This window comes from Salmo trutta, chromosome 15, assembly GCF_901001165.1.
Source record: "Salmo trutta chromosome 15, fSalTru1.1, whole genome shotgun sequence".
Taxonomy (NCBI): domain Eukaryota; kingdom Metazoa; phylum Chordata; class Actinopteri; order Salmoniformes; family Salmonidae; genus Salmo; species Salmo trutta.
The window spans coordinates 36,678,627-36,697,899 of NC_042971.1; the positions used below are offsets into that span (position 1 = coordinate 36,678,627).

General features: G+C 43.5%; 1 protein-coding gene across 2 annotated transcripts in view; it reads right to left on the reverse strand.

Moving 5' to 3' along the window:
- LOC115148909 (nuclear receptor-interacting protein 1-like) overlaps positions 1–16,166 on the reverse strand; it is a 62,950-nt gene extending 46,784 nt beyond the window's left edge. For both annotated transcript variants that reach the window (XM_029691212.1, XM_029691213.1), the window contains exon 1: positions 15,896–16,166. The gene's annotated coding sequence lies outside the window, so the exon portion shown is untranslated. The remainder of the gene's footprint in view (positions 1–15,895) is intronic.
- Between the last annotated feature and the right edge of the window lie 3,107 nt (positions 16,167–19,273).

The window sequence follows — 19,273 nt, forward strand, 5'->3', positions numbered from 1 at the left end:
TCTACTGTGTTTATTAATGTGATAATAATCACAAATTTCAATATGACAACAGTATTCTCAAACTGTGGAGGACAAGAAGCCTAAAATCAGACTGGGGTGTGGAACCTCTCTTCTATAATGCCTAGGAGATTCATTACAAGCAGTTCTGTTCCACATAGTGAAATATGAATGAGAGCTACCGGACTGTCTGAACATTGAATTGGTCCATAAACAAACCCAATCCAAGGATAAGCCCTGATTTCAATTCCAAGGTCCCAGCTCAGCAAAGTCAGGCAATTATTTTCTAAGAAAATATTTTGTCAAGTCAACCGCTGCTTATCCTGCTTTGTCTTTTTGGAGACATAAACAATGCCAAGTAAATTAATAAATTTGTGTTGAAGTCAATACCAATAAGTTATAGTGACTGTGGTGTATTTCACAGGGTTTAAATGGGTATTAGGTTTGGGCGATGTCAACCTTTGTCCTATCATGATTATGTACTTATAAAACATTGTGATATTGATGGTCACGCCCCCTATTCGCCAACCTTTTTTTCCCCTGTGAAATGTTTTAAATAAAACTCAGCTAAAAACCACTGTTGAAAGCCTGGACAGAGGCTAAGTACAGGCAAATATTTTCTAAAATTCCTTTCTGGTGGAGCTTTAGCATGAAACAGGTTTGAGTGTGTCTGTCTGTGTCTGTTTGGCGAGCACATCACCAAGCAAAGTGACAGTCAAATAATAAGGTACAGGCTATCTTGCCGAGTTATGTTATAAAGCATGGGCTGGATAGAAGCAAAATCTACCGTCTTCTGAACTGGATAATAATAGTTTATTTGCCTAATCCTCCGCTCATATTATTGTTTGTTCAATTTCTCATAAAGCTGTAATTGAGTATAGACTCTGACTTTCCTTCTTGTTCTTTTTGAAAGTGGCAACTTTAGGACGGACATTCTTAGGCTATTCAAATATTTAGGAAATAGGCTACTGTTCATAACTTTTACTTGTCTTAAAGCTTTTATGGGCCATTTGGTTTTCAACCTCGCATGGAGAGATTCTTCCGCCCCACACATATCATTTCTTTCTTAATAAGCTGAAACTAATTTAAACTTGTCATTCGATTTTTCTATAGGCTATTGATATTGTATGTCCTCTCTCATTAATAGTCCTCTGGCTACCTTACATTTTTAGGCTATTCAAATAACTTTTTGAGATGGAACTCCGTTGGATTCATTCATTGTTTGATCGGGAGAAAGCCATACATGCATGAAATGATGAAAGCGTAGCCTAGCTCAAAGTACTATTCATAGCCTATCGAATGGTGATAGAAGGGAATATACGTTTTTTTTAAAACTGCTAGACACACGATAGTTAAGGAGTGTCCGTTATATAGCCTATATAAAAAAATGAATAGGTTTAGTGTATAAGGCCTATGCATCCAACATTGTGCTGCTTTGGTGGAATTCTCTCGCTCTCTCTGGCCTACATTCCCCTCTTGTATTCTGTATTTAACATATTTATTAAAATAGGCTATAGCAAATAGGAATAGGCAAATTACTCAGAATGTCACTTGTATCCGACTACGGCGCCAGTCAAGTTCAAATAGGCTAAACCATCATCTGTCACATCACGACCTCGTCACAATCGACAATGGCTGTCAATCATTGTCGATGGCTGTCAATCATTGCCGATAGACAATACTATCATAATATCTTCCAACACTAATGAGGATGTGAGAGGAATCAGCATGGGCTGGTGTTGCTCAGTAGTTAATCTCCCATAACATCAATGACCTTCTTAATTTAGCTACTGGATATAGAATGAAGATTGCCTTGGATGTAAGATGATGACATCAGACGAAGGCTTAGCTTACACACTGACTGACTGTATACATACACACACATGCTACGCTCTTAGAAAAAAGCGTTCCAAAAGGGTTCTTTGGCTGTCCCCATAGGATATTTTTGGTTCCAGGTAGAACTTTTTTGGTTCCAGGGAGAACTCTTTTGGGTTCCATGTAGAACCCTCTGGGTTCTACACGGAACTGTCACGTCCTGACCCTTGTAAGATGCCATTTTCTATAGTAAAGTAGGTCAGGGCGTGACAGGGGGTGTTGGTGGTTTTCTATGTTTTCTATTTCTATGTTTAAGTTCTAGTTTTTCTATTTCTATGTTGTTGTTTTTTGGGATGATCTCCAATTGGAGGCAGCTGGTCCTCGTTGCCTCTAATTGGAGTTCATAAATAAGTAGTTTTTTTTCTATTGTGTTTGTGGGTAGTTGTTTTCCGTTTTGTTGTCTGTTGCCTGACGGAACTGTTTGCTGTCGTTTTGTTTCTCTGTAAAAGTGTTTAGTTTTCATTAAAGTATAATCATGAGCACTCAAAATGCTGCGCCTTGGTCCCCTCTATACAACGCACGTTACAGAACTACCCACCACGATTGGATCAAGTGGCGTGCCCAGGCAGAGATGGATACCTGGTCGATGAAGGAGTGGACCAAAAGGAGAAACTGGACTTGGGGCCAGGTAATACACAGGTATCGTAGCCTACCGGGGAAGAACGAGAGGCAGCCCACATTTTTTTTTTTGGGGGGGGGCACACGGGTAGTTTGGCTGGGCCAGGGGTGAGACCTGAGCCAACTCCCCGTGCTTATTGTGGTGAGCCTGTGCCTGCTCCTCGCACTCTCCATCCAGTTCGCCTCCATAGCCCAGTACATCCTGTGCCTGCTCCTCGCACTCTCCCTCCAGTGCGTCTCCATAGCCCAGTACGGCTGGTGCCCGCTCTGCGCACCCGGTCCTCAGTGCGTCTCTCCAGTCCGGTGAGACCTGTTCCAGCTCCACGAGAAAAGCCTCCAGTGATAATCTATGGTCCGAAGCCTGTAGAGATGATCCATGGCACGAAGCCTGTAGTGATGATCCATGGCCCAGAGCCTGTAGGGATGTTCCATGGCATGAAGCCTCCAGAGGTAATCCATGGCCCGGAGCCTGTAGAGGTAATCCATGCAACGGTCCCTAGTCCGGAACCTATAATGACGCTTCCCAGTCCGGAGCCTCCAGCGATGCTCCTCAGTCCGGAACCTCCGGCGACGCTCCTCAGTCCGGAAGCTCCGGCGACGCTCCTCAGTCCGGAACCTCCGGCGACGCTCGTCAGTCCGGAGCCTCCGGCGACGCTCCCCAGTCCGGAGCCTCCGGCGACGCTCCCCAGTCCGGGGTCTCCGGCGACGCTCCCCAGTCCGGGGTCTCCGGCGACGGCCTGCAGCCCAGAACCTCCGGCGACGGCCTGCAGCCCAGAACCTCCGGCGGCGGCCTGCAGGCCAGAACCTCCGGAGGCGATCTACAGTCCGGTTCCTCCGACGACAATCCACGGTCCGGTTCCTCCGACGACGATCCACGGTCCGGTGTTACAGAAGCAGAGGGATCTGCGGGCGGAGCGGGGGTTACGCCCGGAACCAGAGACACCTCCGCTGCTGGAGGATCTGCTGGATGGTAAGGTTCTGGGTACTGCACTAGAACCGCCATAGACAATTGTCACCCTCGCTACCCTCCCTTTTTGTGGTTTCTTTTTTTCTTTTTTTTTGCATTCGGAGTCTGCACCTTTGGGGGGGGGGTACTGTCACGTCCTGACCCTTGTAAGATGTCCTTTTCTATAGTAAAGTAGGTCAGGGCGTGACAGGGGGTGTTTTGGGTGGTTTTCTATGTTTTCTATTTCTATGTTTAAGTTCTAGTTTTTCTACCACTATGTTGGGTTTCTTGGGGTTGATCTCCAATTGGTGGCAGCTGGTCCTCGTTGCCTCTAATTGGAGATCATATTTAAGTTGGGTTTTTTTCTATTGATTTTGTGGGTAGTTGTTTTCCGTTTTGTTGTCTGTTGCCTGACGGAACTGTTTGCTGTGGTTTTGTTTCTTTGTAAAAGTGTTTAGTTTTCATGAAAGTATAATCATGAGCACTCAACACGCCGCGCCTTGGTCCCCTCTATACGACGCACGTTACAGTAACATAAAGGGGTTCTACATGGAACCCAAAAAGGTTCTACCTGGAACCAAAAAGGGTTCTTCAAAGGGTTCTCCTAAGGGGGCAGCCGAATAACCCTTCTAGATAGCACCTTTATTTCTAAGAGTGTAGTACTTGACTTATCAGGAACACACATCTTATTACATAACAGGGGAATACAGAATCAGATGACAGTTGTTAGGAAATACAAACGATATGCATGGTTATCGTTTCAGGGGGAGTGAGCATTAGTATTGTCCCATCACCCATCCCCCAGGAGCTAGCTAGGCCTACCACTGAACACGGACAACTGCACTGTAAATACCCTTACCTGAATGTGATGAGGGAGGGATCTGGGAGAAATCTGGGTTATTTTTAGACAAATAACAAGCTGAGGTCAGAAGAAGAGAATGCAAAGAGCTTCATTTCTTCTGATTGTGTGTGGCTTGACTGGCTTGGCTTTGAGCTTGTCAGTTTTGACTGCAGTAATCAAAGGCTATTACTAGAGACAAAGGGGGGAACAGAGGAGCTTATAGGAGGTGGCAGTACTTCACAGACTCATACACTACTGTAGGCCCTCCGTGTGTGTGTGTTTCTCTGTAGGGTGTGTAGTGTATGTGTGTGTGTGTGGTGTGTGTCTCTGTGTGATGTAGGGCTGAGGAATGGTGAGGAGAGACCACAGCGCTCAGCTTGGGGCGTATAATCTATGGTTCATTTGCAGCTTTTCTACCCTGTATGACAAGCCGTTTACAAGACATAGCCTCTGCTGCTGACCCAGTTCTGAGTGGCTGCCTCTGCCTGTGTCTCGTGACAGCCAGGGCCCTGCCTCCCTATCAGGCTCTGCTCGGCTCTCCTCCCTCCTCTACAGTCTAACTGATGATAACTCTGCCACTCTCTGCCTCCGTGAACTGTGGGAAAAAATAGGTCGCCCTGACCCACTTTTCTTTCTTTCTTTTTCTCCCTGAGACCGTGCTAGGAGTTCTGCAGAGTATGATCAAGGGAGACAGAGAGAGAGAGCGCGAGGGGGTGGGGGAGGGAGACAAGGAGAGGGGGGGGTAGAGAGAGAGACAAAGAAAGAAAGAGACAAGAGACTAAACTCATGAGCGCTAGTGTTTGTGAGACCTCGCTCCTGTGGCCTTTGAAACAGAGTTGACCCTTATCAGCTTGGCCTGGCCTGTATGTACAGTAGGAAGAGCAATCCTCCCACGCCTTCATTAAACAACTACCTACTGCTCCCAGGGCACAAACACCAGCCAGTCTACTGCATTCACATGCATGCATGAACATATACATGCACACACACAAACACACACACACCCATCCCACCCCACCCCTACTCAGCTCAGAGTACATTTGCTCATCTGTTACTCAGAATGTTAAATAGGATCCTTTGCCTTATTTAAAACAGTGCTTTTTTACTAACACCCGTACAGGTAGCTATGACATGCCATCGGAGAAGAATAATTAGTAGCATTTCTAGCCCCTCAATGTAATACCATTGGTATTGCCTGACACTGTAGCTCATGGTATCACCACCCATACACAATTCTTCATTAACCAGCACTCAGTCATGCATGAGTTCTCCCCTGCATTAGCCATGGTGTTCAGTTAGCTGTAGTGACAACAGCAGCAGATAACATGACAACAACTCCTCTTGTCCCTGAGGATGATCTACATTTGACATATTTTGTCATCAATTTTTTTGGTACTAGACCCTGTGGGAATCAAACCCACAACCCTGGCAATGCAAGCACTCTGCTCTACCAACTGAGCCACACAGCTTTTGAAAAGAACGCAGTGCACTAAATAGGGAATAGGGTACCATTTGGGACACTGCCCAACAGGCACTAGTGCATGAGGGATTGCATGTTATTTAACGTCTGTAACGCAATAAAACATATTTAAAAACAACAACAAAGTTCAAGGCACGTCAACCGTCTAAAATACAAAACTGACACGGTTTGAATTGATAATGGTTAGGAGAATCCAGGACTGGTATAATGTGAGGCAGGATGAATGCCAGCCAGAGACACATGCATGTTGCTCTCAAGGCAATCAGAGTACCAAGCAACAACAACACAGTTATCTGCTAACGTGATAATTCGTTTTCACAAAGCACTCAGCGATAACTCGTCAAACGTATTGATTTTAGCCAGTGGTGGGTAAGCTAGCTATATGTTAGAATCCCTTAGCTAGTTCAGCCCATGTCTCCCCCCAGTGTGGACAAGCATCAGAGTAACACCGGTGGAAGCAGCAGCGCATTTGCTTTGTGGTTGCATGTGAACTGAATAGCATTAGCCGTTGCCTGACATTCTACTTTAAAAGCAGAGAGAGCAGGTTGACACAGCGCTAAACTTTCAGCAGCAGAGTGCTAAGCCTCTGCGTGTTAATGGTGACCTACTGTGCTGCTGCTGCTACTACACAGACCTGATGTAGCCTCAGAGACAGTCATCATCATGAACCCTGCTACTGCTTCACTTCCCCCTATGCTTGGCCTATCCTGGCTCAAAACACTGGACAAAAACACAAGACACCCACAACTGATGTGAATGAGCAACATCAGCAGGTGAGAACAGAGGAACATGGCCTTATTCTCTTGTGGGTGAATGTGTGTCAGATAGGTTGATGTGGCCTCTGATGGTTGAGATTCCCTAGGAAAAGTTAGTAAGTGGAACAGTCTAAACCTGTTTTTGGGGTGTAGGTCAGGCCTGATCTCATAATCACCAAGGTCAACGCTGCTGAATGGAACGGCAGGTGGTTTACACAGAGAGAGAGGAGAGAGAGAAAGAGAGAGAGAGAGAGAGAGGCCTGGCTTTGCTAAACCACATAAAGACACAAGCACTTTTCGTCCTCTCCTTCTAATAAGGGACTAATTCAGACCTGGGACACCAGGTGATTGCAATTAACTACCAGGTAGAAACAAAAACCAGGACCGACATAGAATAGCTCTGGTATAGACGAACCATGTTACACAAGCTGTATATTAGCATCAGTAACGGATCAAATGAAATTACATTTTATTTATCACATGCTTCGTTAAACAACAGGTGTATACTAACTTACTTACGGGCCATTCACAACAATGCAGAGAGAGAAAAAAACTGAAATAATAGGAGAAAAAATGATAATAACACAAGGAATAAAAACACAATGAGTAACACTAACTTGGCTATGTACACACTGTACCAGTACCGAGTCGATGAGCAGGCGTACCAGGTAATTGAGGTAGATATGTACATATAGGTAGGGATAAAGTGACTAGGCAACAGGATAGATAATAAACAGTAACAGCAGCGTATGTGACGAGTCAAAAGAGTTAGTGCAAAAAGGGTCAATGCAGATAGCACGGGTAGCTATTGGTTAAGTATTTCATTCATTAAAGTCTAAGGCGCTTTATTTGGCACTTGCCGAATCTTTTCGCCTGAGCACGTCCCTGATTTAAACATACTTGAGATGTGCGTTAGCTACTTAAATGCTAGCCCCATTCCCTGACATGTAAATACAGTTGCACAAGCTGCTGTGTGTTTGTGCAGCGCTAATGCTATGTCTTGACATGCTAACAAGGTATACAAGCTGAGGGTTACTCATGGGCTACTAACCCTACATGTTAACCCTTCTATTAAAATGTCTGTCTGTCTGTCTGACTGTCTGTCTGTCTGAAAAACACCTAGGTTACATACTGAAAATTCCCCCTTTATGTTACCCAATGCTGTTATCACTCAAGTATTACCTTAGAAAATACAGATTTTCCATCCACTCTGTATATGCGTTGAACTCATAAAGCATACTTTATTCCATAAAAAGAACTTAACATCTAATTAACCCTTGATCCAAAGTCCTTTAACCTCAAACGAACTACATTTGTGGAGAGAAAAGGGTAGAGGGGAAAGAGAGGGAGGCGGAGAGAGAGAAAAAGAGAGAGAGAACAAAAGAGAGGAGAAATACTGAGTGAGTGAGAGATTGCTGCCTAATGTATCATTACACACTTCATGGAAATCGTAGAGTTTCATTGGGATGTGTTAATGTGGTGTTAAGACAGAGATCAGGTTGCTCCATTCACTAGGCAGCACATATGGCAAATACATCAGAAGGGCAAAAAATACTATAATGACTGAGTAAAAATACTCTGAAAAGCAGTCAGCATCTAAGAAAGCGGAAGTATGGCAGGAGCAGGTACAGTTTAAAGAGTGGGACAGCTGCTGTAGCCGAGAGGACTGACTCAAGACAACTGCAATAACATGAATCCTGCAAGGACATGAATCACTTTAGTCACAGACTGACCTTCAAACTGACATACCCTGGGATCAGTGATCGAGATGTTGACTAAACCTGCCTGACCTGCCATTGGCTGCCATTACAATAAAGCATGCAGGGCCCAGGCGGGACTAGTGGGGCTTCATTTTGTTTGCTCCAGATGAGATTATGACAGGAGTCATCCGAGGGGTAGAGACTAGGGGAAGCCTGCCTCTAACAAGTTGACCTCCACCATGTTCAACCTTTGACTGGTTTGATTGGCCAACAGGAGGACATCCCCCACAGCCGCATTCTCTGCTTGCATGCTACAGTCAGTCAGTCACCCCCCGCCCCTTCTTAGTCATGTTAATGTTGGGTGAAGTGTGTCACATGATTACATCTCCTTCTTCTGAAAAATGGTACTTTTCAGAAGAGGGGGGGGCTGCTAGATATTTACTGGCCAAATCCAGGTTAATTACCTTTGCTCAAGGGCAAAGGAGAACAGCAGAGTATGAGCCAGCAATCTTCTGGTCACCAGTCCATTCTCACTAAGTAATAGGTCATAGCGCTTGCCTGCAGACACCTTCCCTCCTCTCTCAAATGGCCTCTCTCTCTCACACTGCACAGGGCAGGCAGAAAAGCAGTCCTTGATTGGGATGCACACAACGACTGCATTAGTATCACTACTCTACTAATCAATGTACCTACCAGGTGAAAGTTATGATCCCTTATTGATGTCACTTATTAAATCCACTTCAATCAGTGTAGATGAAGGGGAGGAGACAACTTAAACCCTTGAGACAATTGGGACATGGATTGTGTAAGTGTGCCATTCAGAGAGTGAATAGGCAAGAGAAATATTTAAGTGCCTTTGAACGGGGTATGGTAGTAGACAGTGGTGGAAAAAGTACTTAATTGTCATACTTGAGTAAAAGTAAAGATACCTTAATGGAAAATGGCTCAAGTAAAAGTGAAAGTCATCCAGTACAATACTACTTGAGAAAGTCTAAAAGTATTTGGTTTTAAATATACTTATGTATCAATAGTAAATGTAATTTCTCAAATGCCCTTAAATATCAAAAGGAAAGGTATAAACCATTTCAAATTCCTTATATTAAGCAAACCAGACGCATAATTTTCTTTTTTTCTTTTTTATTGATGGATAGCCAGGGGCACACTCCAACACTCAGACATAATTTACAAACAAAGCATTTGTGTTTAGTGAGTCCGCCAGATCAGAGGCAGTAGAGGTGACCAGGGATGTTCTCTTGATAAGTGTGTGAATTGGACCATTTTCCTATCAAAATGTAACGAGTACTTTTGGGTATCAGGGAAAATGTATGGAGTAAAAAGTACATTATTTTCTTTAGGAATATAGAGAAGCAAAAGTAAAAGTTGGCAAAAATATAAATAGTAAAGTAAAGTACAGATACCCCCCCAATAAAACTTAAGTAGTACTTTAAAGTATTTTTACTTAAGTACTTTACACCACTGGTAGTAGGTGCTAGGCGCACCGGTTTGTGTGAAGAATTGCAACGCTGCTGGGTTTTTCATGTTCAACAGTATCCCATGTGTATCAAGAATGGTCCACCACCAAAGGACATCCAGCCAACTTGACACAAATGCGGGAAGCATTGTAGTCAGCATGGGCCAGGATCCCTGTGGAATGCTTTCGACACCTTGTAGAGTCCATGCCCCGACAAATTGAGGATGTTCTGAGTGCAAAAAGGGGGTGCAACTCAATATTAGGAAGGTGTTCCTAATCTTTGGTATACTCAGTGTATGTGTATGCGACCAGTAACATTTTATTTGACTTGAAAAATACTATTCATCAATGTGTGAGAGGCTATGCATGTTCAGGCAAGATATTGTAACGTCATATGAACTCTTGTCTGAAAAGCAAGGGGCAACATGTTACATTTGTCATGTATAAAGTATCACTCCAAAATGTAATAACGCATTTACTGGTATGTAGTCAGTAGGTGAATAAACCATTTAGGATTCATTTTTTTACCTAGAAGCTGAAATTCTCGCTGGTTTTATGTCATAGTCCATTTATCTCTCAGTAGCATGTCTGTGCAGTAGGCTATACTGTAGATCTCCTCAAACTCCCCACAGCACAGCCACCTGCACAAGGTCCCCCTGTTGCCCAGCAACAGCTCGCCTCATCACTAAAAGCCTAAAAGAGCTCACAAAAGTTATACAATTACAGTTGGTGGTGTGGAGGTGTTGGGGAGTACAGTACACAAAAGGGATCAGGTTGTTCTCACAGCACTAAAACGATAAAGGATGTGTGTCTGAAAGAAGCACCAACTGACTGACTGGGGAAATCCCAGCTAGCAGCTCTTACTACCACAAACAGACACACAGTCACTGTGATGTCATCATTATCCTACTCCCTTTGAACTTGACCCTAGCTCTGTTCTTTCATCTCACTTGCAAAGTCTTATGACTCAGATGTCAGTCTGCCTATAGTGTCAGACGACAAGGTGTGCGTGTCTATGTATGTGTGAGCGTGTGTGTGTGTGTGGGTTGACATATATTGACCGCCACACTGTGCACTATGAACTCTGGTCGGTGCTCTTTCTTTGTCTTGGAGTATTACAGCTAACTACTCAAGGGACAACGTTTTACACCATTTCAATTTTCCCGAACGCAGCCCTTCTTGAGGGAAATAAATCAAGACACAATCCCACAGCACATATAGTATATGCACCCCTCCAACCCCTCCTTCCCTCTCCTGTCTTCCTGTGCAATATATCAATCATTCATTCATCAACTCTGAAAACTCCTCTTTAGTTAATTACTTGGGAAATGTAATTTCAAACGAAAGCTTTTAAAAGAGAAAAATATAAAGTTACCGGGATCTCTCTGCCCCCTCCTTATCCAGGGGGCTAGGCTGGGGGCCGGGGGGACGTGTGCTGCTCTGCGCTACTTTACGTGGTGTCAGGAAGTCACATATGCCCATGTTTAAAGCAGAGGCAAGCCGGGCAGGCAGCGTTACGTAAAGCCTCCCCCTGCACAGGCTTACTGCACCAGACGCTGTGTCCTTGCCTGGGCTGCTTCAAGGTCCCAAAAGGACAGGCTGCTAAGAAGTTGGGAAGGACAGGGCCCCTGTGATAGGCTGGCTGGGAGGGAGCGCTGTGCTGAGACTGTGCCTGCCTGCCTGCGATGGCCTTGGACTTTGAATTCTTCGCCAGACAGACTCATGCATCAATCCCTCAGCTTACAAAGACAAGCCACTAACCTTCACAAGGCCAGGGACTCGTCAGCAATGAGTGGCATTTTCACTTAGCCTGGACAGCTTCTCTCTCCCCCAGCTCTGAAATCTGCTCTGCTCTCAGTCCCTGCACACAACCTGGTTAAAATAAGACAGTTGAGTAACACTCCCCTTAGGCCGCAAGAATCCTCTGGTGTTTCTGACATCCTAATCGGACTTTGTGACTTGTTGTGCTAACCTTTAACCTCCTAGCTGTGTTCTTCTGTGTTGCAGCAGGTAGCCTAGCGGTTAGAGTGCTGGACCAGTAACTGAAAGGTCGCTGGTTTGAATACCTGGGCTGACAAGTTGAAAAATCTGTTGATGTGCTCTTGAGCAAAGCACTTAACCCTAATTTGCTCCAGAACAACTACAGTTACAACTAGTGTATTCTATTGTATTCATGAGTGTCTGTTCCTGTTTAATTTGCAGTGCACCCACACTCTACCTGGCCAGTAAAATTGGCCTGTTTGTGATAAAGTAAGGAGTGAAGAGACCTTCTCCCTGCCCAATGGGATGTCCTGCAGCAGCCACACACATAGGATACGCTTTCTGCTGTACCTCCACAGCCTGAGGCCACCATCTCTTCTTCAGGAGCAGGGAAAGAAAGTCAACTCTGCCCTACTCCTCTGTTGTGACCACATTAACCAACCCAAGGAGACAGTTAGGTCCACTCACATCACACTGTAGGTTTGGGCTTTATGTCCACATTTCAGCAGTAGTAAGGCAAAAGACAGAACAATGGCAACACACATTATGTTTGGCATATGTGTTTAATAGTACAACGTAGCACTGTTCTGCTCTCTCGTTGTCCCTGCTTTATTGATCGGCACAGTTAGGTTCCACAGCTGTTGTTTCTGAAATGGGGTGCAACGTTTTCGTGTGGGTGACATGCTTCATTTATCTGACCTGCATCTCTCCCTCTCTCTGTGGATCACTTTGGGAGTGATTTCAGCAAAGTATAAATAATGTACTGCAATCTCAATCAGTAACAATCAATGTGTGTGGATAATTGAGAGGCTTGTCAGTGCTCCAAGGCCAGGGTGCAGGGGGGGTGAGGTGGGGAGGGGAGTGAGGTGGGGGGCTGCCTCCTGCCTGCTCTAGCCTCCTTCCATCTTTCATCCCTCCATTTCATCATTCCACCCTGCCTGCCTGCCTTCAGGAGCCACAGCAATAAAGACGCATTTAGCTGCTCCTGCCGTGTCATCAAAATGAGTCCCATTGACTTTGGTTCTCTTCCTCCCTACCGCCCTCTCCCAGATTGGAGAAGACAGCCTAAGAGAGTTGGAGTGATGGTGTGAAAGTATGATCGACATGACAATGTATTTCAACTCCACTAATTCACCATCTAGGCCTACTGTTTGAGATCAGAGTGTATTTTACCCAAGCAACATGTCTAATGAGTAGCCACTGAATGACTATACTATGGTATTGTACAGTTAAGAGGTTAGTCATTGCAACACAATCAGCATAATGATTTCATCTACAACAACCTAAAGGCCTGATAGTAAATGCTTGACTCCGACCACACGTTCATAAGGCCTACACAGACCTATCATGGACACACTATGACACCTGTCATATCCAGTAGTTTACAGTATGCAGATAGTTGACAAATGACCTTACACTGTCCTGACACATGAGACTGAGTGTAATCCAAACACAGCTAGCTCGTTTCAGTGGCTCAGCACACAACCCAAGCACACACACAGGAATGGATGTATGCACACACGCATATGCACACACACTCAGTATAGGCCAACAAACACCTTCCTCTACAATTGCATATTTCTTTGACCCTTAATATACCAATTGGGGTATAATCCTTCTGTGTTATTTTAATACATAAACTATAGCAAAGACAGTGCATTAAAGAGATTCTCCAGTACTTTGCATACTTTTTAGCCAGTAGTTCTGAAAGTAGCGCTCACGAGCCAAAAGTGGTCCCCAAAAATTGCATATCTGTGCAGATATGTGCACCACGTCATTGCGCTCTCTCTCTCACTCTAATGTGTGTGCATCTTGCTAGCTGTCACTGAAAATGGTGAGGGGCTGAAGCTCATTGGCTGAAACTCGAATTGCTAGGGGGATAGCCCATGTGGGGGAAAATGTATGAAAAATGGCACCGCAGTTTTCAGAAAACAGTCACTTTCAATTTTGGCAAAACAGTAATTCTGCTCATAGATTATGCATGTATGAACTACATTGACACATCCAGCACAAAGCAGGAGGATTAAAATATACTTACTAGTAGCTAATGTTCGGGAGCCTGTCTTTAACTGTAGCACTGTAACAACACTGTAACAACACTGTAACAACCCTTTAGCAACCTTTTTTTTTTGGGGGGGGGGGGCAGGTAGATGAATGTGTTGTCCTGAGAAGACAGACCCTTGATCTGTCAGACCAGGGTCCAGAGTCCAGTATTGTGACCGTTCAGCAGACCTAACATAATTTGTATATTTGTCATTTACATATCTTCTGATTCTGTGGCGGGATACTGCACATCAATCATCATCAGTAGCTCCCTAGACAACCCATAGCAACAACAAAACAAGTTGTGTAAAGTACAGTACACTAGCTCAGTAAAGGAGGAAGATGGCTGACATGAGCACCACATTACTGTAGACAGATTATTCAAGAGAAAAGCAATGTTAAATGTGGAGTTTTTAGTTATCTATGGCTCCAGTACAGTACAGAGCACTATACGCAGCTACCCTTGAACATCCTGTACAAGATCAGGTCAAATAATTAAGCAGCTTAAACACTTCACAAAAGGAGGGCTAAAAGCCAGACCCCCAGACAGACAGAGTATTTAAACTTTTTAAAAGTCAGACAAGTTCACTTCAACAAAGCTCAGGCCTATATTTGACTAATCCACCCAAGTTTGCTGTAAAAGTAAGTTTAGTACACATATGAATGTGCTGATGTGTTCCAAATCATGAAAAGTAAACAGCCTTGTTGTTGGAGGGAAGTTTAGCCAGGGTGGCTAAGGCTAAGCACACCTGAACTAACAGTGTGTTCCTGCCCTCTCGCTCCCCTGTGACTCCCCCCGGCCAACCTTCAGCCCCTGACCTTTCGTCTCTCCACTGATCCCATGGTCAAATGAAGCAAGATGACATCTTGTGATGATTACGCCAAACCAGTCACTGTTCCAAACCTTGGAATAGTTCAAATCCAGTCTACCTGTCAATTGTCATTAGCCTACTACTTAGATTGTGAATTAAACCATAGCAAAATAAAGATGATATAATATGTAGATAACAACTCCATCAATAATAATACAAGAATTAAGCAGTAGTAATACAATGACACCAGTACATGCTGTGTAGAAATCCACAAGGCTAATTTACAATCTGGTTTATGAGCGGAATATTGAATAATCCTCTAAAAATAAAGTGAGTACATTTTGCTATTGTCCATTATTCCAGGCAGTGTACCAATGCTGAATGAACATTTGAGGCATGCAATGCCAAACATTTGTGTCACTTTCGACAAGGAATAAGGAAGCACAAAATATTCATTGAGAATCATCAGCAAGAGTGAATCCAGTTTAAATATGAATCATTATAATGCATTTAAAATGCTAAACTCCACCACACAAAACTCTGAAATTATGACTAATTTGGATACAATGGAGTACATTACGAAAGAGCCAAGCTAATGCTGACAGTCATACAGTCACAATATCAATAGCCTACCGGGCCTATTTACTAATGTTCATAGAAATACTATTCATTATCTGTATCAGCAGGTAATGGCTATACACCTGGTTACTTAGTAGGCTACTAGTCCTATGCAGCATTTCTGATTTTAATGCAGGTTAAACTGAACAGATATCTGTGGCCTATCATTTTGTATCATTTTTATACGTAAACTAGACTACAGCTAGGACAGTGCAACAATTGTAACACCGTAACAACAAACACTGTAACAACAATTTCACATTGTAACAACACTGTAACGACAATGCAACAATGTGACAAAAATACGGAATAACAAAGTAGCCAGCACGAGCAAGCTAAATGATTCATGTTTGAGGTATTAGATTTTGGCGACAAAAACATTGGCTCCTGCTATGGCAAATATTAAATATGAAATGTCTACGTGCGGTGATGCGTTTTTTGGAGGGGTGGGGGGGTTGAGAAGGAAATCAACTCAAACTGGCTGTAATGTATCGTTGATGCCATTTAACAAAATGGAAACGACACTACCACCACAGCACTGGCTGATTAATTCCGAATTCTTTACGCAGCGTTCACACCGCTATAACCAGTATGCGCCCATAGACTCGGGCTCGAGAGATAAACATCATTCAATCCATGAAAACATCGTGTAAACATGTTAAATCCATGACACACACCCCGTTTGTGCACTTGCGGATTTTACAGACTCATAATAATTTCACAGCCTATTCTGTACATTTAGCTCGGCACGTAGCCTACCTGCTTGGGTTTGTCTACACCGCTGGCTGGCAGTGGACCCCACTCAACCGAAAAGCCGCATCATTACTCGACAGGAGGAAATCCATCCGATAGTCTCAGTAAAAAGGTCGCATTTCTCTAACGCGCATTAATGATGAAAAATGAATATCAAATGGTAGATTTGTTTCAAAACGCTTCGGATTTGGATCGAAGTAATCAGGCTCTGCGACCTGTAGTCAAGTCTGACGAATTGTTTATTCTCGGAATCCCCTTGCTCCGGAGAACTCAGCAGAGGCGACACTCCTACTCTCTGCCGCTGACACCACCCTTAAAGGAGCAGTGGCTTTATCAACCTATTCCTGCTCCTCTCCAAATGTACTGTATCATTAGACTTCATTATAAACTACTTATAAATACAATACAACTCAAATGTTGCATAATTCTAATATGTTTTATATTAGTTCATAATTTTTAATTGAACCTTTATTTAACTAGGCTAGTCAGTTATTAACAAATTAATTACAATGACGGCCAAACTCTAACCTGGACAACGCTGGGGCAATTGTGCCCACCCTATGGGACTCCCAATCACGGCAGGTTGTGATACAGCCTGGAATTGAACCAGGGTCTGTAGTGACACTGAGATGCTGAGCCACTCAGGAGCCCTAGTATACACATGGCTAATTTCAAATAATATAAATTAATTAACTTTCTATAAACAGGGCTTACTTACAAACCCTGAAGGACAGAAAGGATATACAGCACATTCGGAAAGTATTCAGACACCTTGACTTTTTCCACAGTTTGTTACGTTACAGCCTTATTCTAAAATGGATGAAATCGTTTTTACACTCGATACTCCACAATGACAAAGCAAAAACAGGTTTTTATAAATTTTTGCAAATGTATAAAAAATACAAAACTGAAATATGACATTTACATAAGTATTCAGACCCTTTACTCAGTACTTTGTTGAAGCACCTATGGCAGCGATTACAGCCTTGAGTCATCTTGGGTATGACCCTACAAGCTTCGCACACCTGTATTTGGGGAGTTTCTCCCATTCTTCTCTACAGATTCTCTAAAGCTCTGTCAGGTTGGATGGGGAGCTTAGCTGCACAGCTATTTTCAAGTCTCTCCAGAGATGTTCGATCGGGTTCAAGTCCGGGCTCTGGCTGGGCCAGTCAAGGACATTCAGAGACTTCTCCTGAAGCCACTCCTGCGTTGTCTTGGCTGTGTGCTTAGGGTCGTTGTCCTGTTGGAAGGTGAACCTTCGCCCCAGTCTGAGGTCCTGAGCGCTCTGGAGCAGGTTTTCATCAAGGATCTCTTTGTACTTTTTTCCATTCATCTTTCCCTCGATCCTGGCTCGTCTCCCAGTCCCTGCTGCTGAAAATCATCCCCACATCACCACCATGCTTCACCTTCGGGATGTTGCTAGGTTTTCTCCAGACGTGATACTTTGCATTCAGGCCGAAGAGTTCAATCTTGGTTGCCTCAGACCAGAAAATCTTGTTTCTCATGGTCTGAGAGTCCTTTAGGTGCCTTTTGGCAAACTCCAAGTGGGCTGTCATGTGCTTTTTACTGGGGAGTGGCTTCTGTCTCGGAACACAATTCCTTCGTCCTCATGGCTTGGTTTTTTCTCTGACATGCACTAACTCTGGGACCTTATATGGACAGGTGTGTGCCTTTTCCAAATGATGTCACACAATTGAATTTACCAAAGATCGACTCCAATCAAGTTGTAGAAACATCTCAAGGATGATCAATTTCGAGTCTCAAAGCAAAGGGTCTGAATGCTTATGTAAATAAGGTATTTCTGTTTTAAATTTTTAATTAATTAGCAAAAAATTCTACAAATGTGTTTTTTCGCTTTGTCATTATGGGCTATTGTGTGTAGATTGATGAGGGTAAAAAATTATTTGATCCATTTTATAATTATTTTTTTAACCTTCATTTAACTAGGCAAGTCAGTTAAGAACAAATTCTTATTTACAATGACGGCCTACACCGGCCAAACCCAGACGACGCTGGGCCAATTGTGCGCCACACTACGGGACTCCCAATCACGGCCAGTTGTGATACAGCCTGGATTTGAATCAAGGTGTCTGTAGTGACGCCTCTAGCTCTGAGATGCAGTGCCTTAGACCGCTGTAACATAACAAAATGTGGAAAAAGGGAAGGTGTCTGAATACTTTCCGAATGTACTCTATATGCCATTTAGCAGACCCTTTTATCCAAAGCGACTTACAGTCATGGGTGCATTCATTTTACGTATGGGGGGGTCACAGGAATCAAACCCACTACCCTACATTACGAGCACCATGCTCTGCCAACTGAGCTACAAATAACCACATTATAGGATGACATCAAGTGAAATAGAATGAAAATATTCCAATCAAAAATGAAAAGAATTTGCACAGGCGATTTATTAAAGTACTTTGTGAATTTCTACTATTACTTAGCCTTAGTTCCTTTTTCTGTGGCATGTCGTGATAATCTCTGTGGTATCTAATGTGATGGCCCACAGACAGTCTTCCATCTCATCTAGCCTTGAACAAAATATCTCAGAGAACCTGGGGAACATCTCCGTGTTCTGTCATGAATAAAAACACAACAACATAACCTACTTCTCTTATGCACAGCCCTTCTTCCAGAGAAACTATTTTTATTTTTATTTTCAGACTGGGGGTCTGGATGTTGAGGGTGGGCAGGTGTGATGGGCAGTGCAGTTTTCTCCCTCCTCACTGCTTTTTACTATCCTTATCATTCCATGTTATTGGCTTTTTTTTAACAGGACACACACACACTACCAGTAAAAAAGTTTTAGAACACCTACTCATTCAAGGGTTTTTCTTTATTTGTACTATTTTCTACATTGTAGAATAACAGTGAAGACATCAACACTATGAAATAACACATAGGGAATGATGTAGTAACCAAAAAAGTGTTAAACAAATCAAAATACATTTTATATTTGAGATTCTTCAAATAGCGACCCTTTGCCTTGACGACAGCTTTGCACACTCTTGGCATTCTCTCAACCAGCTTCACCTGGAATGCTTTTCCAACAGTCTTGAACGAGTTCCCACATATGCTCGGCACTTGTTGGCTGCTTATCCTTCACTCTTTCGGTCCGACTCATCCCAAACCATCTCAATTAGGTTGAGGTTGGGGAATTGTGGAGGCCAGGTCATCTGATGCAGCAGTCCATCACGCTCGTTCTTGGTAAAATATCCCTTACAAAGCCTGGAGGTGTGTCAGGTCATTGTCCTGTTGACAACCAATGATAGTCCCACTAAGCCCAAACCAGATGGGATGGCGTATCACTGCAGAATGTTGCTGTAGCCATGCTGGTTAAGTGTGCCTTGAATTCTAAATAAATCACATACCATGTCGCCA